The sequence below is a fragment of the Gopherus flavomarginatus genome, chromosome 4 (assembly GCF_025201925.1).
Source record: "Gopherus flavomarginatus isolate rGopFla2 chromosome 4, rGopFla2.mat.asm, whole genome shotgun sequence".
Taxonomy (NCBI): domain Eukaryota; kingdom Metazoa; phylum Chordata; order Testudines; family Testudinidae; genus Gopherus; species Gopherus flavomarginatus.
The window spans coordinates 38,552,427-38,572,662 of record NC_066620.1 but is presented as its reverse complement, the minus strand read 5'-3'; the positions used below and the strand labels follow the sequence as shown (position 1 = coordinate 38,572,662).

General features: G+C 48.2%; 1 protein-coding gene across 2 annotated transcripts in view; it reads right to left on the bottom strand.

Moving 5' to 3' along the window:
* The window catches only part of SRBD1 (S1 RNA binding domain 1), a 249,577-nt gene extending 233,548 nt beyond the window's left edge, over positions 1-16,029 (bottom strand). For both annotated transcript variants that reach the window (XM_050951786.1, XM_050951788.1), the window contains exons 1-2: positions 15,967-16,029; positions 14,070-14,230 (exon numbers count right to left, since the gene is read on the bottom strand). The gene's annotated coding sequence lies outside the window, so the exon portion shown is untranslated. The remainder of the gene's footprint in view (positions 1-14,069; positions 14,231-15,966) is intronic.
* Positions 16,030-20,236: the final 4,207 nt, after the last annotated feature.

Here is a 20,236-nt window from a genome sequence, read left to right as displayed (position 1 = left end):
GGAGGGAGAGGAATTATTTAAGCTCAGTATCAATGTGGACACAAGAACAAATGGATATAAACTGGCTATCAGGAAGTTTAGACTTGAAATTAGACGAAGGTTTCTAACCATCAGAGAAGTGAAGTTCTGGAACAGCCTTCCAAGGGGAGTAGTGGGGGCAAAAGACATACCAGGCTTCAAGACTAAGCTTGATAAGTTTCTGGAGGGGATGGTATAACAGGATAGCCTAATTTTGGCAATTATTTCATCTTTGACTACTAGCGGTAAATACGCCCAATGGCTTCTGATGGGATGTTAGATGGGGTGGGATCTGAGTTACCACAAAGAATTCTTTCCTGGGTGTCTGGCTGGTGAGTCTTGCCCACATGCTCAGGGTTTAGCTGATCGCTATATTTGGGGTCGGGAAGGAATTTTCCTCCAGGGCAGATTGACAGAAGCCCTGGGGGGGGTTTGCCTTCCTCTACAGCATGGGGCATGGGTCACTTGCTGGAAGGTTCTCTGCACCTTGAAGTCTTTAAACCATGATTTGAGGACTTCAATGGCTCAGACACAGGTTTGACACAGACGTGGGTGGGTGGGTGAGATTCTGTGGCCTGCATTGTGCAGGAGGTCAGACTAGATGATCATAATGGTCCCTTCTGACCTTAAAGTCTATGATTCTTAGCTACTTTTCTGTATTGCATAGCCCAATGAGGGCCTGATCCTTAAACTGGCATTCCTAGTTTCTAGTGTAATACAAATGATAACCAATTCTAATACAGCACTTGAGAAAAGAGTGACCGTTATATGAACTCCTCTCAAAGTGCAGTATAGAGCATAGCTGGGTGACCAGAGCCATCAGAAGAATTTAGCAAAGCAGAAGGCAAGAAGACACATTTTTAGATTTCAGTCAGTCACTGTGGAACCACCTACACATATATCTCCATCTACACTATACAACAAATCCTGTTACCTGAACATTTGGATACAAGATTCAGCCTAATCCAGTTTAAAATGCTTTCTGTTTAGTTTGGACCAAACAGAAGTGTATTCATCACCTACACCAGGGGTGAGCAAACTTTTTGGCTCAAGGGCCATATCTGGGTGAGGAAATTGCATGCAGGGCCAGGACAGGGAGTGCGGAGTGCAGGAGGGAGTGCAGGGTATGAGAGGGGGTGCAGTGTGCAGGAAGGGGCTCAGGGCAAGGGTTGGGGCAGAGGAGGGAACTCGGGGAAGGCGGCTGGGATGCAGAGTGCAGGAGGGAGCTCAGGGCAGAGGTGCAGGGAGGGGTGCGGCATGCGGCAGGGGGCTCAGGGCAGAGGGTTGGGGTGCAGGGGGGTGCAAGGTGCAGCAGGGGGCACAGGGCAGGGTGCAGGAGGGGCATGGGCTCTGGCCTGGCACAGATTACTTGGATTGGCTCTGGGGTGGCAGCGGCATGCACTGGGGCCAGGGCTGGCCTGGTCCCACGCCACTCACAGAGCCCTCTGCCTGCCCACCCACCCCCTCCCTGGCCTACATACTATTGTAATCATCTTTGTATGAAATATGCCTTATGAGGTATCATTTGAAAACTAACAACTTTGTCAATAATATCATGGTGAAATATATGTATCAGTGTTATATGAAAGATATGAATTACCCCCATATGACATTATTAGCACAAGTTCAAAACCAGAAAGCCCTGCTTAGGCAAAAGCTGATAAACAAGCCTATCCTCAACAACGGGAAAGTATGTTTACCTCAATTTACATATAAGCAGTAAATAGGTCCTTGAAACAACAAGAGGAGGAAATGGTATGAAACAGAAAGAACAGTATGGATTTCAGCAAACAGAAGTGGAGAAAATAAAAGAAGCATGAAGCCTCCTTCACCACCAGACTCCATGTCTCCTTCTTTACTGCTTGAATAAACTTTACTTTAAAGGGTAACCCTCAAAAGAATCCACTTCAAAAGTTCACTGGACTATAAAAGAAAACGGCAAAGAACCTCAAGTTGTCTCTCTTTCACCTAACAAGACAAAGGCACCAGCACCTTTAGGCCTCTCTGAGAGATCCTGACTGAGGGTATGTCTACACTGGTAAGTTTCTGCGCCACAACTTATACCATTTTTATTAAAACGCTTGAATTAAACCCCTGTTGCATGTCCATATTGTACACCTTGTGACCTTGGAGTGCACCCCTGGAGCGCATCCACATTAGCAGCTCTTGCAATGGCAAAGACAGCAGTGCGTTGTGGTAGCTATCCTACTGTGGCCACAACCATAGTCTTTTGTAACACACTTCACTAGGAGAGAACCCCTCTGTGCATGCCCTGTAGGCAGAGACTACACATGAGCGCTTAGGCTCCAGACACCCTGTTTTACCTTCCATACATAGGCGCCGACTTATTTTTCCCTGGTGGGTTTTCAACCCCACTCTGCCCCATTCCACCCCAACCCTGAGGCCCCGCCCTCACTCTGCCTCTTCCTGTCCCTGCTCCACCCTCTCCCTCAGGGCCTCACCCTCACTCCTCTTCCTGCCCTTATTCCGTTCATTCCCCCGAGGCCCCATGCCAGCTGCCGAACAGCTGCATGGCAGCCCAGCTGAACAGCTGTGGGTGTTGACCACTCTCACTATTTTTTTCCATGGGTGATTGAGCCCTGGAGCACCCACAGAGTCAGTGCCTATGCCTGATTCTCTCCTCACTTGTAGCAGTGTAAATCACGAACAACCCCAATGAAACCAATGGACTGTCATTAATTTTATACCAATGTACCACAGATGGTTCACCAGCCTGGGAATCAATCTAATGAGTGGCGCTGTGATTCACCAGCAGATATAAACCCAATCTGAGAAGCCAGAGAAGGCATGTCACACTGGCAGTGCCAGCAAGAATCTGAAACACACTTCTTGAGTTGAAGAGGGTACTAAGCAGGGATGAGTCTAGCAGGCATAGCTATACTGGCAAAGGCGCTGTCATGAAAACAAGACCTGCATTAACCATGATTTTGGGCAGTTAATTTCCCTTGTTTCTTGAGGAAGAAGTGTGAGTGGTTGGAGGGGGGCCGGAGGGCACCTGTGGCATGGGAATGATCTGCCACTTTAGCTACCAGCTCTGCCCTCCTCCTGGCCCCACCATGCCCCGGGTAGGGCTGGACAGGCCATGGGAAGAAAAGAGGATGGTAACTGATGGGCTGTGAGGACCACATATACCAGCTGGAGGCAGCAAGAGGAATAGCAGGAAGCCCCAGACTTTGTATCTACTTCAGGGAGCTAGTGTAAAGGAAGGGGGTCTGCACAGCCCTCTGAAGTACAGGAGTACTGTTGATGTGCGGAATGGCCCACTCACCTCAGTGGGAGGTGCTCAGATGAATTAGGATGCCCCAGAGAGATGAACAGTCTAACACAATAGCTCTTGGTGGTGTGAAATGACCCGTTCATTTCAATAGGAGTTCCCCTCTACTTCTGTTTCAGTTGTGGAACACCATTGTTCAAGGTAATCTCACTATGCATGTCAGTTTTAGATCAACTGGAATGTTAAAATTTTCTTTTTATTGGGGGGGGAGATGATATCTGAGGAACGCCTGAACCAAATTATTCCAAACTTGTACCATTGCCCCTGTTGTGGCATACATAATCTCATTATGCATGTGGATTTTAGAGTACTTTGAAAATTAAAAGATGCTCATAATGCAGGGGGAGGACATATGCTGGGAACCTCTTGATCAAATGACCTAAATGTGCACCATAAATTCTACCCCAGTCCCTGAATAGCTTTTTAATTACTGCTTCCCCAACAGGGAAGTGGGTGGTGAAAATTATCCACAATTGATCCCAAGAGAGTAATATCAGGATCAGAGCCGTAGTTTGAGCCCCAAGTATGTGTAAAAAGTAGTAGGAGGCAGGGCAACCCAGGTGAGCAGGGTCTCACCGCTGCTAATCAGGCTGGTCTTCTTCAGAAAAGATGGATCCCAGCCTGCGCTCCCTCCCCCTGATTGCCCCTAACCCTGGCTGGAGTAGTGGAGCTACTCCCTGAGGCTTTTGGAAGAGGGGCCTCAGCTGCAGCAAGGCCAGAGGCCACAAAAGTTGAACAGCTGCTAAGCAAATAACACAGCTGTCTACTAGCTGATCAGTGGGGGCGGGGCTGCCCAGGAACTACTGATCCCTGGCTGGGGCTGCAGCTCTATTGCCAGTGGGTGCTAAGTGCCTGGAGCACCCAAGGATTTGGCACCTATGCTTCCATATTTCCCCTTCAAGGTGAAAATATTCTGCCCTTCGGGAGAGCAAAATGTGTGAAACACCCACACAACAGTTGCTTCCTTAAAAAAATAAAAATTAAGAGAGAATCAGATGAAAACAGAAGAAACAGTTCACATAGCATATCTCCTCTGAATATTTTACAGGACCCAGAAAGGCAGCATCACTTAGCTTAGTCACAGAGGAGAAATGAGACACTTAATGTTTTCCTGAGCAATTTCCTTCTCTGAGCTCTTTGGTCTGTGTAACAACTTTGCTCTGCTCTATGCAGAGAAAGAGAGCTGGTGTACCTCATATCCAATCCAAGATTGTACGCCCCATATTCCAGCCCAGGTTTCTCCAGATTCAGACATCCATAGCAACAGTCGGAGAGATGCTTCAGGAAATCTGTCACTGAGAAGACAGGTCCTTTAACAATGATTAAAAAAAAAACTGCCATTCAAATGCTTAATCACCATTTGCCTTCCACAAATACTTGGGTCTGACTGGCAGGGCCGGGTCCAGGCACCAGCCAATCAAGCATGTGCTTGGGGAGGCACTTTGGAGCAGGGCAGGGCAAGGTGGAGCTCTGGTTTTTCGTTTTGTTTTTTTTGTTTCGGCCGGGCGGCGCTGGAGGGCTTTTTTTAGTTTGTTTGTTTTTGTTTCGGGCGGGCGGCGCTCAGAGGGGTGGTATTTCAGTGGCACAGCGCTTGGAGGGGGACGGGGCCTGGGCGGGGCGGCGCGATGCTTGGGGGGGCCAGGGGCTTGGGCGGCGTGGCATTCGGGGGGTGGGGCGGGGGCTTAAACTGCGCTCGGGGGGGCCGGGGCTTGGGCGACACGGCGCTGGGGGGGGGGGCTTGGGCGACGCGGCACAGCGCTCAGGGGGTCGGGGGCTTGGGCGGTGCTCAGGGTGAGGGTGTTACGGCAGGGCAGCGCTCTTTTTTTTTTTGCTTGGGGTGGCAAAAAAGTTAGAGCCGACCCTGCTGATTGGGTTCAGTTTATTCAGGACTCTGTTTAAAACCTTTTGTGCCTCAAGTTCTCCCCTGCCTATAAGTAGATGCTAGACACTCTTTCATGATGAGCGTAACTGAAAATCTGAAGGCAGGGCAGGAATGATGTCAGCATGCAATAGCCCTAGTGGGGGCAGGGGCAGGGCAGGCACAGGAGTACATGGTGGGATGAAGTGCATGGATTGCCACTCTGCTCTCCACATTGCCAGCTCAGCTAGTTAGTCTGCTGGTGTTTATAAAATGCAGGACAAAAAAATACTTTCATCTCCCTAATCACAGCATGATACAATGATGTTACATTGCACTATCGTAACATCATATCTGTCTCACAGAATATTACTTTTTCCTTTTTTTAAAAATAGTCAAAAGAGTAAATGTTTTGCTATTCCCAGTGTAGATACAACCATTTCAGTCCGAGGATATGAGAGGGGCGAGGCGGGTGAGGTAATATCTTTTATTGGACCATATTATGTTGGCGAGAGAGAGAGAGAGAGAGAGAAAGAGAGACACTTTTGAAACACACAGAGCTCTTCTTTAGGTCTGGGGAAAGTATTCCAAACATCACAGCTAAATGCAAAGTAGAAGAGATTGTTTAGCATAGATAATATTTTCATTCTCTGGACTGATAGCTTAAACTCCTCCATAGATTTCCAACACAACTTAAACCACCACTTGTCCATTGAACTCTTTCTGGAACACTCCCACACTAGTATCAACTTCCTAGACACCACAATCAGCTTCAAAAATTAAACCCTAGGGACAATTATGATATACCAGAAACCTATTGATCATCACACCTACCTTCATAGATCAAGCAACCACCCCAAACACCCCAATAAATCTGTTATCTATAGCCAGGCACTCAGATACTATTGAATATGCTCCAACAGAAAAGTCTGGGATATGCACCCTAAGTCACTTAAACCTGACTTCAACAAAAAAGGACACTCCACCAGAGAAATTGATTGCATCATGCAACCTGCCATCCAAATACCCCGAGACACCCTGCTTCAATACAGAAATAAAACCTTCTCTGACTGCACATCTCTAGCTGTCACCTACCACTCAACACTGGAACCCAGAGGGGGTATCATCAAATAACACAACCCATACTTAATGGAGACCCCATCCTGAAATAAATCTTTCCTAAACCCTCTCTTCTGGCCTTCAAATGATCCCCCAACCTCTCCAAGCTCATCATCAGAAGCAAGCTCCTCACAAACCAGGACACACCAAGTCAAAGCAGATGCAAAAACAGATGCAAAACCTACACACATCTCAATTGCTACAATGATCAACACCCCTCACAACACAACTTTCAAGATCTATAGATCTTACAAATGCCTATCACAACATGTAGTTGTGATGATGCGGTTCTGGCGGGACCCAAATGAGAGTGCCAATTCAGGACCAATTGCTCAAACAGGGCAGTCACAGCCCAAGGCTGGGGTTTTTCCACCTCTAAGGCAGACCAAACCAGCCAGACAAAAAGGGACTTCGGTTTCACCCCACTGGCTAACCACAAGTCACACAAGCAATTTCCTTAGACACTCCAGTATCCCAGTATCACCACCAGTGCCACCTGTCCTGGGGATGAATGGTCATGAAAACCAACACCCCAGTAAAAAGAAAAAGGTTCTCTCGATCCCAAAGGACCAAGCCCCAGACCCAGGTCAATATACACATCAGATCTTACCCACAAATCACGCTGTTGCCATAAAGAATCTAAAATCTAAAGGTTTATTCATAAAGGGAAAAAGATAGAGATGAGAGCTAGAATTGGTTAAATGGAATTAATAACATACAGTAATGGCAAAGTTCTTAGTTCAGGCTTGTAGCAGTGATGGAGTAAACTGCAGGTTCAAATCAAGTCTCTGGAGAACATCCCCAGCTGGGAGGGGTCATTCAGTCCTTTGTGCAGAACTTCTGTTTGTAGCAAAGTCCCTCCAGAGGTAAGAAGCAGGATTGAAGACAAGATGGAGATGAGGCATCAGCCTTATATAGGCACTTCCAGGTGTAAGAACACTTCTTTGTTCTTACTGTGGAAAATTACAGCAAAATGGAGTTTGCAGTCACATGGGCCAGTTTCTGCACACCCTGCTGAGTCACAAGGCGTATCTGCCTCCTCTCAATGGGTTAATTGTGTAGTTGATGGTCCTTAATGGACCATCAAGCAGGCTAAGCAGAGCTAACACCCACTTGTCTGGGATCTTTCCCAGTAACACAGCACAAGTTTGAAATATAGACAGTATAGAGCCAATACTTATAACTTCAACTACAAAATGATACAGACATACAGACAGCATAATCATAACCAGTAACTCATAACTTGGTCTTAGACACCTTATATGACCCCATTTACATAGGATTTGGTGCCACTACAGGACCTTGGTTGCAAACCATGTTCTATATGGTCCCAGTCTATATCAATAACGTCACAGTAGTGTACCTCATCCAGTGCACTTAATGTCCCACAACAACCACGTGCATGAATCCGGACAATCACTACAGTCTCGAATGAACTCAGACAGGAAAATTATAAAAGATCAAAAATACCCTATCACCTCTGGGTGAACACTTTTCACAGAGAAATCACTCTATATCTGACCTATCAGTTCTCATCCTCAAAGAAAACCTGCCAAACACTTTCAAAAGATGAGCCTGGGAGCTTAAATTCATAACTCTGCTAGACAGGAAAAAACATGGACTGAACAGAGATACTGGATTTATGGCTTATTACAGCAATCTATAACCCATTAGGCCCCTCTGTTTGTCTTTTGACTGCAGAGGTGTTATGGGCCACTCTATTTTGAATAGTCCCTTAGAATATGTGCTAAGTACTTATGCTAAACAACATGGTGGTGGTGTTCCCCAAGGGTCAGTCTTAGGAGCAATCCTATTCAACTTATTCATAAATGATCTGGAGAAAGGGGTAAACAGTGAGGAGGCAAAGTTTGCAGATGATACTAAACTACTCAAGATAGTTAAGACCAAAGCAGATTGTGAAGAACTTCAAGAAGATCTCACAAAACTAAGTGATTGGGCAACAAAATGGCAAATGAAATTCAATGCGGATAAATGTAAAGTAATGCACGTTGGAAAAAATAACCCCAACTATACGTACAATCTGATGGGGGCTAATTTAGCTACAACGAGTCAGGAAAAAGATCTTGGAGTCATCGTGGATAGTTCTCTGAAGATATCCGCGCAGTATGCAGGGCGATCAAAAAAGCAAACAGGATGTTAGGAATCATTAAAAAGGGATAGAGAATAAGACTGAGAATATATTATTGCCCTTATATAAATCCATGGTACACCTACATCTCGAATACTGTGTACAGATGTGGTCTCACCTCAAACAAGATATTCTAGCACTAGAAAAGGTTCAGAAAAGGGCAACTAAAATGACTAGGGGTTTGGAGAGGGTCCCATATGAGGAAAGATTAAAGAGGCTAGGACTCTTCAGCTTGGAAAAGAGGAGACTAAGGGGGGATATAATAGAGGTATATAAAATCATGAGTGATGTGGAGAAAGTGGATAAGGAAAAGTTATTTATTTATTCCCATAATACAAGAACATGGGGTCACCAAACGAAATTAATAGGCAGCAGGTTTAAAACAAATAAAAGGAAGTTCTTCATGCAGCGCACAGTCAACTTGTGGAACTCCTTACCTGAGGAGGTTGTGAAGACTAGGACTATAACAGCGTTTAAAAGAGAACTGGATAAATTCATGGCGGTTAAGTCCATAAATGGCTATTAGCCAGGACGGGTAAGGAATGGTGTCCCTAGCCTCTGTTTGTCAGAGGATGGAGATGGATGGCAGGTGTGAGAGATCACTTGATCATTGCCTGTTAGGTTCACTCCCTCTGGGGCACCTGGCATTGGCCACTGTCGGTACATAGATACTGGGCTAGATGGACCTTTGGTCTGACCCGGTACGGCCGTTCTTATGTTATGTAATGTATTCCACCTTGCATTTAGCTGTGATGATTGGAATACCTATCCCAGACCTCAGAGTGGTAGCCCTGTTAATCTGTATCAGCAAAAAGAACATGAAGCACTTGTGGCATCTTAGACACTAACAAATTTATTTGGGCATAAGCTTTTGTGGGCTAAAAGTGGGTTTTAGTCCATGAAAGCTTAAATGCAACTAAATTTGTTAGTCTCTAAGGTGCCACAAGTGCTCCTCGTTCTTTTTTCCAATATCTGAAGAAGAGCTACCTCTATGTGGCTCGAAAGCTTGTCTCTCTCCAACACAAGTTTGTCCAATAAAAGATATTACCTCACCCACCTTGTCTCTCTTGCTATTCCCAGACATACTGAAAGGGGGCGGTGACCTTTTACAAAAATCTGAATTTTTACACCATTTAATCAGAAATGCCATGCAGATGCCATAATCCATACATCTGAAACACAAGCAAATAATTTAAGAAGTTAATGATACTAAAAAAGATGGAACAAACTATTTCCACTTTTTTGATTTTGCTAAATTTCACTTTAAAGTTTAATCATCCACCAACTGTGTATTAGTCTATGGATCAGATCTGCCTCCTTTACTAGTTTAATAAGGGTACAATTCAGTTTCCATGGAATTTTGTTTGATTCATACTCAGGGCCGGCTCTAGCAATTTCGCTGCCCCAAGCATGGCGGCACGCCGCGGGGGGCGCTCTGCTGCTCGCCGGTCCCGCGGCTCCCCTGTGGGGGGTCCAGTGGTCCCGCGGCTCTGGTGGAGCTGGCACAGGCATGTCTGCAGGAGGTCCTCTGGAGCCGCAAGACCAGCTGACCGTCCGCAGAAACGCCTGCGGCAGGTCCACCGGAGCCGCCTGCCGCCTCCCCAACAACCGGCAGAGCGCCCCCTGCAGCGTGCCGCCCCAAGCACGCCGCAGGTGCCGCCCCAAGCACGCGCTTGGCGCGCTGTGGCCTGGAGCCGGCCCTGTTCATACTGCAAGTGAGATGAGAATCGGGACCTAAATCTCTACCTAATCTAGAACACAGGTGTTAAAAATGATTTAGCCTTGAATTGGTTTTAAATAAGGTAGATTACATCCGCCAAAACTTCGTTAATGCAGATTTAAGACTCCTCAGTGAACCTTCCAGATGAGCTAAATTTAAATCTCTGAAAACCAGGGAAATAAAAGAATTAAGTCACATGCCACCCCCGCAATGCAAAATCAATCCTGCCTCGTGAGTGATGCCCCAGCACACCAACAATAAATGTACAAGCACTCTACTCTCAAAGATGTTACAGAACACTTGTGGAATAGAGCACATGAACACTTGGAGGACAAATTTTAACATCTTCTCTTTACTAAAGCAAAACTTAGCGTAGTGCCACACCCTGCAGGCAGGGGTCATCAGCAACAAGGAACCTCTGTATTTTATTCAATGAGCCTCTACTGCCTGAACTAAAAGACCCATCTCTTTAAGCCAAGTCTGCAAACATTCATCAACCTCTGCAGCCAACTCATCTCTAGAGGGGTACACAGTACACCGAGCTGATGTGAGTTACACTGGGTTTAGGTCAGGTATAGCAACCAGCAGTGACCTACACACGCCTTACACTCAAACACTGAGCCTAATCTACACAAACCACATCAGACTTGCAAAATGTTACCACTCCTTCATGCTTGGCCAGAGCATTTTTTCTGAGATATTTCCTTCTCTTGCCCTCACTAAGCACGGGAGACCAGATATATATGTCACCAGACTGCTGACAATCCCAATGATAAGAAGACACCTGTGTTCACCTCTGCAAACATAGCCTACAATACTCAGTACTACCATAAGGCATATTTGATCTCTCAAGGTACTCATACACGTCTCTTCATATCAGTCACCATTCTGCCATGCTAATACAGCTGCACATAACACAATGAATATAGCTGGAATGCATGCAGATAAATGCTGGAAATCAAATCTGTGGCATACAACAAAGATAGTGGCACATTCTTTTAGTCCTTCATAACTACTTATGATCGATGATATCTTAACTCAGTTCATGCAAAGCATATTGAGAAGAAGTGACTGCACACCAGGAGATCAGCTTATGGCCTGAAAACCTAATGCAGCTTTTCTCCCCTCAAACATGCACACACACACACTCATAGATAGGGCTGAGGTGCACGAGAGAAGGAGTGAAGGAAGGCATGTGGACCATTGTCATAAACAGATAGCTAAGGGTTAATGTCTCTTTCACCTGAAGCACCTGACCAGAGGACCAATCAGGAAACCGGATTTTTCAACTCTGGGTGGAGGGAAGTTTGTGTCTGGGTCTTTGTTTTCTGTCTGCCTGCTTTCTCTGAGCTTTGGAGAAGTAGTTTCTGCTTTCTAATCTTCTGTTTCTAAGTGTAAGAACAAAGAGATCAGATAGTAAGTTATATGGTTTCTTTTCTTTGGTATTTGCATGAATATAAGTGCTGGAGTGCTTTGATTTGTATTCTTTTTGAATAAGGCTGTTTATTCATATTTCTTTTAAGCAATTAACCCTGTATTTTGTCACCTTAATACAGAGAGACCATTTGTATGTATTTTTCTTTCTTTTTTATATAAAGCTTTCTTTTAAGACCTGTTGGAGTTTTTCTTTACTTCAGGGAAATTGAGTCTGTACTCACCAGGGAATTGGTGGGAGGAAGAAATCCGGGGGAGATCTGTGTGTGTTGGATTTGCTAGCCTGATTTTGCATTCCCTCTGGGTGAAGAGGAAAGTGCTTTTGTTTCCAGGACTGGGAACGGAGAGGGGGAGTCACTCTGTTTGGATTCCCAGAGCTTGTGTCTGTGTATCTCTCCAGGAGCACCTGGAGGGGGGAAGGGAAAAAGGATTATTTCCCTTTGTTGTGAGACTCAAGGGATTTGGGTCTTGGGGTCCCCAGGGAAGGTTTTTCAGGGGGACCAGAGTGCCCCAAAACACTCTAATTTTTTTGGGTGGTGGCAGCAAGTACCAGGTCCAAGCTGGTAACTAAGCTTGGAGGTTTTCATGCTAACCCCCATATTTTGGACGCTAAGGTCCAAATCTGGGATAAGGTTTATGATAACCATAAGCAGGATTGGCCTTTTGGGGCCTCATTATGTTATAAAGATAGCGTAACACTGTTGCAAAAAAATGCAAATATAATTTTGGGATGTACTAGCAAGAGAGTTCTAAGCAAGACATAAATAATTCTCCCACTCTACTCCGCACTGACCTATAAGGGAAGATTGAAAACATTGGATTTCTTTCATCTGGAGAAGACTAAGAGGTGACATAATAACCGTGTTTAAGTACATAAAAGGTTGTTACAAGGACAAGGGAGAAAAATTATTCTCCTTAACCTCTGAAGATAGAACAAGAAGCAATGGGCTTATATTGCAGCAAGGGCAGTTTAGGTTAGACATTAGGAAAAACTTCCAACTGTCAGGGTGGTTACGCACTTGAATAAATTGCCTAGGGAGGTTGTGGAATCTCAATCATTGGAGATTTTTAAGAGCGGGCTAGACAAACACCTGTCAGGGATGGTCTAGATAATACTTAGTCCTGCTTTAAGTCCAAAGGACTGGACTGGAGGACCCCTCGAGGTTCCTTCCAGTCCTACGATTCTATGACTCCAAAAGGGTTGAGAAAATATTTTTTACGTGTGGCAGGACTAAAGCCAAGTCAATCAAGTGTGAACCTAAAGGAAATGCTCCTCATGTCAGTCATTTGTTTGTTGTATGGTGGAAAAGCAACTTCCAGTGGCTAAATATACATGAATTTAGAAATGATTAAGTGCAAAAAGCTAGCATTAATGCAGTGCTAAGTCTCGTTATCTTAGTATAATATAGTCAAGAATTTCAAACCCAAAGGTTGCCCTTGCAATGTTAACATCCTGTATACTTTATATGGTACACTCTAATAAACAGTAACACACTAAGGTTCAGATTTAACCAGAGTTAGGAGTTATGGAAAGTATTACATTTCTGCAACATGGTCAAGTTAACTTAACTACTGTAACCTTATATTTTGAAATTTCCTGACTTTTGAGTCCTAGATCTCGTAACCCTGATGTTGCATATGTTTTGGTATTTAATTTCCCAGGAAATTTTAATGGGGAAAAAACAAAGAAAATCTGTTAGTAATTGGATTTTTCACCTTACACTTTGCTGGACTGTCTCAGTTTGAAACAATGACATTTCAAAAACCAAAAGTGAATGATATTTTTTCTCATTGAAACAATCATACCAAAATCCTTCACCAGCAAAGAGGAAGCTGTTTTAAACTGTCTTCCAGTTAATCCAAAATGATATTTTCCCTACAAAGGACCCTATTTTGCAGGTCTGCTTATACAGGGCACCATTTTGCAGGTCTGCCTATACAGGAAGCTCTTTGCTAATCCTCAACAAACAGAATTCACCAGTCATCCCACCAGTACAGCAGGGAAGGCAACAGAATATTAATGATAGCAACATTTAGTGACTGGGCTTTGAGGAGTTTTAAGTTTGCCCAAGACAGCCCCAAAACAAACTTTGACATAGCAAGAGCTGGTTGTTCCAATACCTATAAAAAAAAAACCCATGGATTCTGTAAGGGGGAGGAGGGGGCGTAATTTTTTACCACATGGTTAATACCAACAAAACAGTCCAGTTCTACACCATATGTATAATTGCTGCCATTTACGTTCATCATTTTAAGGCAACTCCATTGCATTCCAGAATCAGCGTGTGAAGAAGCTGTGGGAAGAGAAACTCAGAGGTGCGAGGACCACACAGCCAACAAGCAGCAGAAGACATGACTCACATTGCTGCTGCTGGAAAACTTTGTTCTGCTATCTGTGCTGTCAGGTTTTCCTGGCCATTCCATTTTTGGACCATTAAAAATTAGACTTTGGGGGTGGGTGGGGGAGTTAACTTACCAGAGTCTTCCTAGGGCCAGATCCTGCAAAACTGCCTGCAATTTTGCACACATGAGCTGGAGGAATAGATAGCCAGGGTATGCAAACGCCACTGGAGAAAACAAGCCAAAGGTACTTGGGGGCAAAATGAGAAGTGCCAATCTGGAGGGCCCCAGTACCAGCTGGAGGGAGAGAGAGAGATGAGGGTTACACAGCTGGTGAGAACAGGACAGACATATACGGTGCGGTGAACAGTTAAAGAGCACCTAAAACTGGCTGGATAGGGAGAAGTTCCCAGGAGCTGGGAAGGAAGCACCGCTGGAAGGGGAGAATGCCAGTGTGACACAGAATATACTCCCTTCCTCTCCCCCTCCCGCCAAATTTGCTCCCAGTAGCTGTGGGCAAAGAGCACGCATAACTTGTCATGCCAATAATAAAATTCACTTTGCATTACTGTTGTTATATGCATGGCTGAGGTTAAAGGGCAGTTGTTGCTACACAGATTCCAATGTGAAACTGTAGAACTGGAATTAATTTGCAAACTGGACACCATCAGATTAGGCCTGAATAAAGACTGGGAGTGACTGAGTCATTACAAAACCTAAACCTAATTTCCCCCTACTGTTACTCACACCTTCTTGTCAACTGTCCGAAATGGGCCACTTTCATCACTTCAAAAGTTATCTTTCCTCCCTTCTTTTAATTGAATTGTTAGACTGACCTCACACTAGGGTCCTCAACTCCCATCCTTTCGTGTATTTATACCTGCTCCTGTATCTTCCACTCCATACATCTGATGAAGTGGGTTCTAGCCCATGAAAGCTTATGCCCAAATAAATTTGTTAGTCTCTAAGGTGCCATAAGGACTCGTTGTTGTTTTTGCATCATCAGAAAGTACTCCTGGCTAGGCCAGGAGTGAGAACAGACACTTAGCTGTGCATCAAGGCAGTGAACTTTATAAGTACTCCCCAAACCACCACCCCACGACCCCACTCCTCTGTGTGACAGGGGAGAAATAACCCCATACTATGGAGGAACCTGTCACTGAATGAGAAGAAGGATAATAACAATTGAAAGGTGGACAGAGGATAATACCTCAAACACAATGAAGTCCAAAGCTGGACAAATATTTACCACCACCTAGGTTGTATATAGCACTTTTCGTCCATAGATCTCAAAGCACTTTAGGAAGGAGGTCAAGATCATCATTCCCATTTAACAGATGGAGAAACTCAGGCAGAGAGAGGAAAATGACTTCCTCAAGGTCACCCAGCAAGCAAGTAGCTGAGTCAGGTATAAACCCTAGGTCTATGCACTAGAGTTTAATTAGTTTAATTTAGTGGCTTTCATTTCACTCAGTGATAAATGGGTGGTATGTCTTTTTGCATGTTGGTAACCACTGCACAGCTTGTCATGCCAATAACAAAATTCATTTTTCATTACTGTTAAGTGTGTGATTGCAGGTAAACAGCAACCGTCCCCCCATCATCAGAAAGTTTTTCCAGCTGGCCCGGGGGGGGGGAGGGACAGATTTTTTGCTGTCGTGTGGGGGTGGCCCAGGCCGTTTCAATCAACACTCCTGTTAACCACCCCGCACTTCCGGGCATCCCCTCCCCTCCTGCAGTGTCACAGAGGGGGCTCCCCTGCGAGCCGCCAGTGCTCTGCGCCCCGGAACCCGGAGTCAGCGCAGCATGGGCTCCCCTGGCCCCGGCGGCAGGGTCCCGGCAGCGCGGAGCCCCCACTCGGGAGAAGGGCTGGTTCCACCGGAGACTTTCTTCCCCTCTGCAGGCACCGGGGTAAGAGGCCAGCAGCCCCTGCAACCAACCTCCCTTCCCCGCCGCCAGGCAGCAGCGCCAGCCGGCTCCCCTCCGCCCCGCGCACCCCCGCCGCCCTCTCCCGGCCCGGGCGGCTCACGCACCGCTCCCGCTTGCTGCTGGCGGCGGCTGGAGCCGGAGCCGGAGCCGGAGCCGGGGCCGGGGCTGGGTTTGAAAGGGCCGCGGCTGCCGGGCCTAGTCCCGCCGCGCAAGGGGAGGATCAGGAAGCGGCGGCCGGGCGGCCCCGGAAGGAACAAGCTGGGGGCCAATCCGCGGCCGGGGCTGCGTGAGCTGCGGCTGGGGCGAGCGTGGCCCGGCGCCGCCCCAGCTTCGGTTCCCGGGAGGCCCGGGCTGAGCGCTGAGTTCTTAGCGGCCCCGCCGGCAGTTCCGGCCTGGGGGAGGCTGTTGTGCTGTGCCCCCGCCCCCGCCCCCGCCCCCACCGGCCGCGGGAGCAGCTCGCCGGGCCGCGCTGCAAGGAGGCGTCACGAGAGGGGTCGCGCCGCCGGACACCCTCCGTAACACAGACCTTCCCCTCTGAAAGCGAACGGCCTGGAAATGCGGTGGGAGCCCTGCTGTGCCGGGCAAGGCGGGGGGAGCGAGTTCCGGGGGAACTCACCGCTCTCCAGGGCCAGCCTGGATACCCGCTTCACCAGTGCGGCCAGCGCGCCCCCGTTAGCGCTTTCACCATGGTCCAGTCCGTCCCCTGGCCATGCTCCAGCCACTCCTTCCCTGTCTGTATGTATCCAGTACAATCCCAGTCCCCAGCAAGCAGATTCCAGCTGGCACCCTCCTTTTCCAGCCCCTGGTAACCTCACTATTGTTCCTGACTTCAGGAGTGGAAAGAGTTTATTTGCATTATATGGCTTAGGCAAAGTGTGGCTCAGTATAGACCGGGCTGGCAAAGCCTTATTCATACTTTAGCCCAGGGGCAGGGCTGCAGGGGGAAGGTGGGGCAAGTGGGGCAATTTGCCCTGGGCCTCACAGGGGCCCCCACGAATCTATAGTATTGCAACTTTTTTTTAATGGAAGGGGCCCCCAAAATTGCTTTGTCCCAGGCCCCCTAAATTCTCTGGGCAGCCCTGCCCAGGGGTGGGCAAAATGCATCTCACATGCTGGGTCCAGCTCATCTAACATTTCTGCCTGGCCCATCAGGCTCTCTAGCTGCCCCCTCATGATCTCCAGGCCATTAAAAGTCCCAGGAGCAGCAGGGTGGAAACCAGCCAATGGGTGCTGCAGGGGCTGTGCTTGTGGATGCAGGCAGCACATAGAGACCTGCTACCTCCCCTCCCCACAAGGCAAGCGCAGAGACAAGCAAGCAGCAGCTGGCCTGAGCCACATGGGGCCACAGGAAGCAGGCAGCCTGCCTGAGCCCTGCTGCTATGCCGGCCGAGAGCCACCTGTAGTAAGCGCCTCCTGGCCAGAGCCTGCACCTCGCATCCCCTCCCGCATCCCAGCCCCCTGCCCCAGGTTAGAACCCCTTCCTGCACCCAAACTCCCTCCCAGACCCTGCACCCCCTTCTGTACCCCAACCCCTTGTCCCAGCCTGAAGCCCACTCTTTCACCAAACACCCTCCCAGACTCCACAGCCCTCACCCTCTCCTGCACCCCAGTACTCTGCACCAGCCCAGAGCTCCTCCCAGAGCTGCACCCTCTCCATTAATATGGTAGAAATGTGCAGCCTGTGATAATTTACCAAAATTCATGGCGTGGCCCCCCTGTGAAAATTATTGCCCACCCCTGCCTTAGCCTAATCAATGTCTGAAAGATTCAGATTTCCATTCTGCCACTAGATGTGTCTGTGTACTGTACAGCTGTAGTTCCACCTAAGCAACACAGACAAAGCTGGAACTCAAGCTATGAGGAAGCTTATTCCTGAGGGCATTCTGCACCAAAAAATTTAAAATTCGGGGCACAATATTTTAAAAATCTGCAAGTTTTATTTGTCAATATATAGATGCAGAAGCTCCAGCATGGCAGTGGGGAGCACAGGCCACTGGGATCACCCTGCGGCCTCCCACCCTGGAGGCACGGACTCATTGATGAGGCTGCACCTGACCCTGACATAGCACAAGGCCTGAGGCTGCCCCAGAAACACCCTGGGGCCCTCACCCTCTGCGTCAGGGGCACCAGGTGTGGGACAGGCAGGCTCAACCAGGCAGGATCCAAGTGTGGAGGGGCTCAGTGTGGGGGGGGATCCAGATGTGGGGTGAGAGGATTCTGTGTGGGACAATCTGGGTGCAAGCAGCTCAGTGGGGGGGGGGTCTAGGTTTGGGGAATCTGTATGCACAGAGACTCGGGTGGGCGATTCTGGGTACAGGGGCTTCTAGGTGAAAGTGGTTGGGGCTCAGCAGAGAGGTCTGGGTGTAGGAGCCTCAGCAGCGGGGTGGGACTTGGTGGGGTGTGGGTCTGGGTGCAGCTAATTGGGGGTCAGTGGTGTGGGGGTTCAGGGAGGTGGGGCTCATCGGGGTGGGGGTTTGAGTGCTGGGAGTTCAGTCAGGAGTGATCTGGGTGCAGGGATAGGGGTCTGGAGGCAGGGGTGCAGGAGTTGAGGCTCAAGGGGGTGAGGTTCAGGTATGAAGGGCTAGTGGGGTTCTGGGTGTACAGGGTGAGGCTTGGCAGGGGTTTCTGGGTATGGGAGTTCTGGATGCACGGGGGTTGGGCGGATGGGGGAGCAGCTCCCCATACAATGAGCCCTCCCCTCACAGATGAGGAGCAATGGGGGCAGGAAGCAGTAGAGGATGCTGAGCTTTCTGAAGCTGGGGAAGATTTCTAGAGGCGGTCTGATACAGCCCCAGCCATTCCTTGCAAGGGAAGAGGAAGTCCCATCCCCTCCTGCCTCCAGCCCAGCTGGGACTAGCAGCTAATCCTGGCTCAGGGTAGGAGCCACTGGCTAAGATGTCCCCAGACCTGTAGTGATTTACCTCTCCACCAGCAGCTCTGGGTGCCTGAAATAATGTACCCGTGCAGCTAGAGAGCGGTGCGTGACTGGTTTTGCAGCTTCTCTTTGTTTCCCTATCAGAAAGTCATTTTTCTGCAGGGAAGCAAAGAAATCTGCAGGGGACACGAATTATGCATGCTCACAGTGGCGCAGAATTCCCCCAAGAGTAGAAGCTGTTTATCGGTAGTAGTTTAGTAGCTGTTTCATTTAATAAGTAATGTGATTCCATGCAAAGAGAGTACTAAGTACTTTAAGAAATGTATTAAAATGCATTAACTTATATGAATACCTCTCCATTATATCAGCTCCCCATCCTGAAGAAGTTTCTTTGCCAAGGCATGAGTTGGGAATCATTGTGAACACAACTCTTGAGGAGTTGTTAAGGAGAGGGAATAGTGCAGAATTGGTAGGCTTCTGTACAAATACGAACATCTGTCTAAAGCACTATTATGCTCAGAGATACTGGTCACTGCTTGGACCACAAACGTCTTTGAGATTGAGTGTGTGCTCACCCTTCACTTAAGATAGTTGTAAGAAACATTTAAGGGACCATATCTAAAAACCGGCATAAAATATAGAATCTTTCCAGAAACTAGCACAATGACCCAGATCCCCATGGGAAGGGGGTTTCCAGAAACTAGCACCATGGCCCTAATCCGCAGAGGATTCCATGGGGTATTGTGGTCAGGTGTGTGTGAAGCAAGGGTGAAAGTAACTTAAAGGACTTACCGGTATTCCAGAGTCCTTCAGAGGGGGCGGGGCCTCAACCAGAAGAAGTGTGGCCTCTACTGGAAGAGGCAGGGCTTTTAAATCCCTAGGCATTTTAAATCACCGTCGGAGGGGGCGCCCAACTGCCACCAGGGCCCCAGCCTCTGCCAGAGCTTTAAAGAGCCCGGGGCGCCGCTGCAGTAGCGGCAGCCAGGAGCCCCTGACCCTTTAAATCACCGCCAGAGCCCCGCCGCTGCTACCCCAGGGATCTGGCAGTGGGGTTCGGGTGGTGATTTAAAGGGCCCCAGGGTAGCAGCAGCAGCAGATGAGGGCTCGGGCAGTGATTTAAAGAGCCTGGGGCTCCGGCTGCCACTACCACCCTGGGCCCTTTAAATCATCCCCGGAGCCCTGCTGCTGGAGCCCTGGGGTAGCGATGGTGGGGCTCCAGCAGGGAGTTAAAGGGCCCAGGGCGGTAGCAGCAGCCGAGCCCCTGGCACTTTAAATCGCTGCCAGAGCCCCGCCCCCGCCTCCCCAGGGCTCCAGCAGGCTCTGGGAACAATTTAAAGGGGCTGGGGCAGTAGCAGCTACTAGAGCCATGGACCCTTTAAACCATCTCCGGAGCCTTGGGAAGGCAGAGGTGGGGCTCCGGCATCTATTTTAAGGGCCGGGGTGGTAGCGGCTGCCGCAGCCCCAGACCCTTTAAATAGCCATTGGAGCCCTGCCGCCGC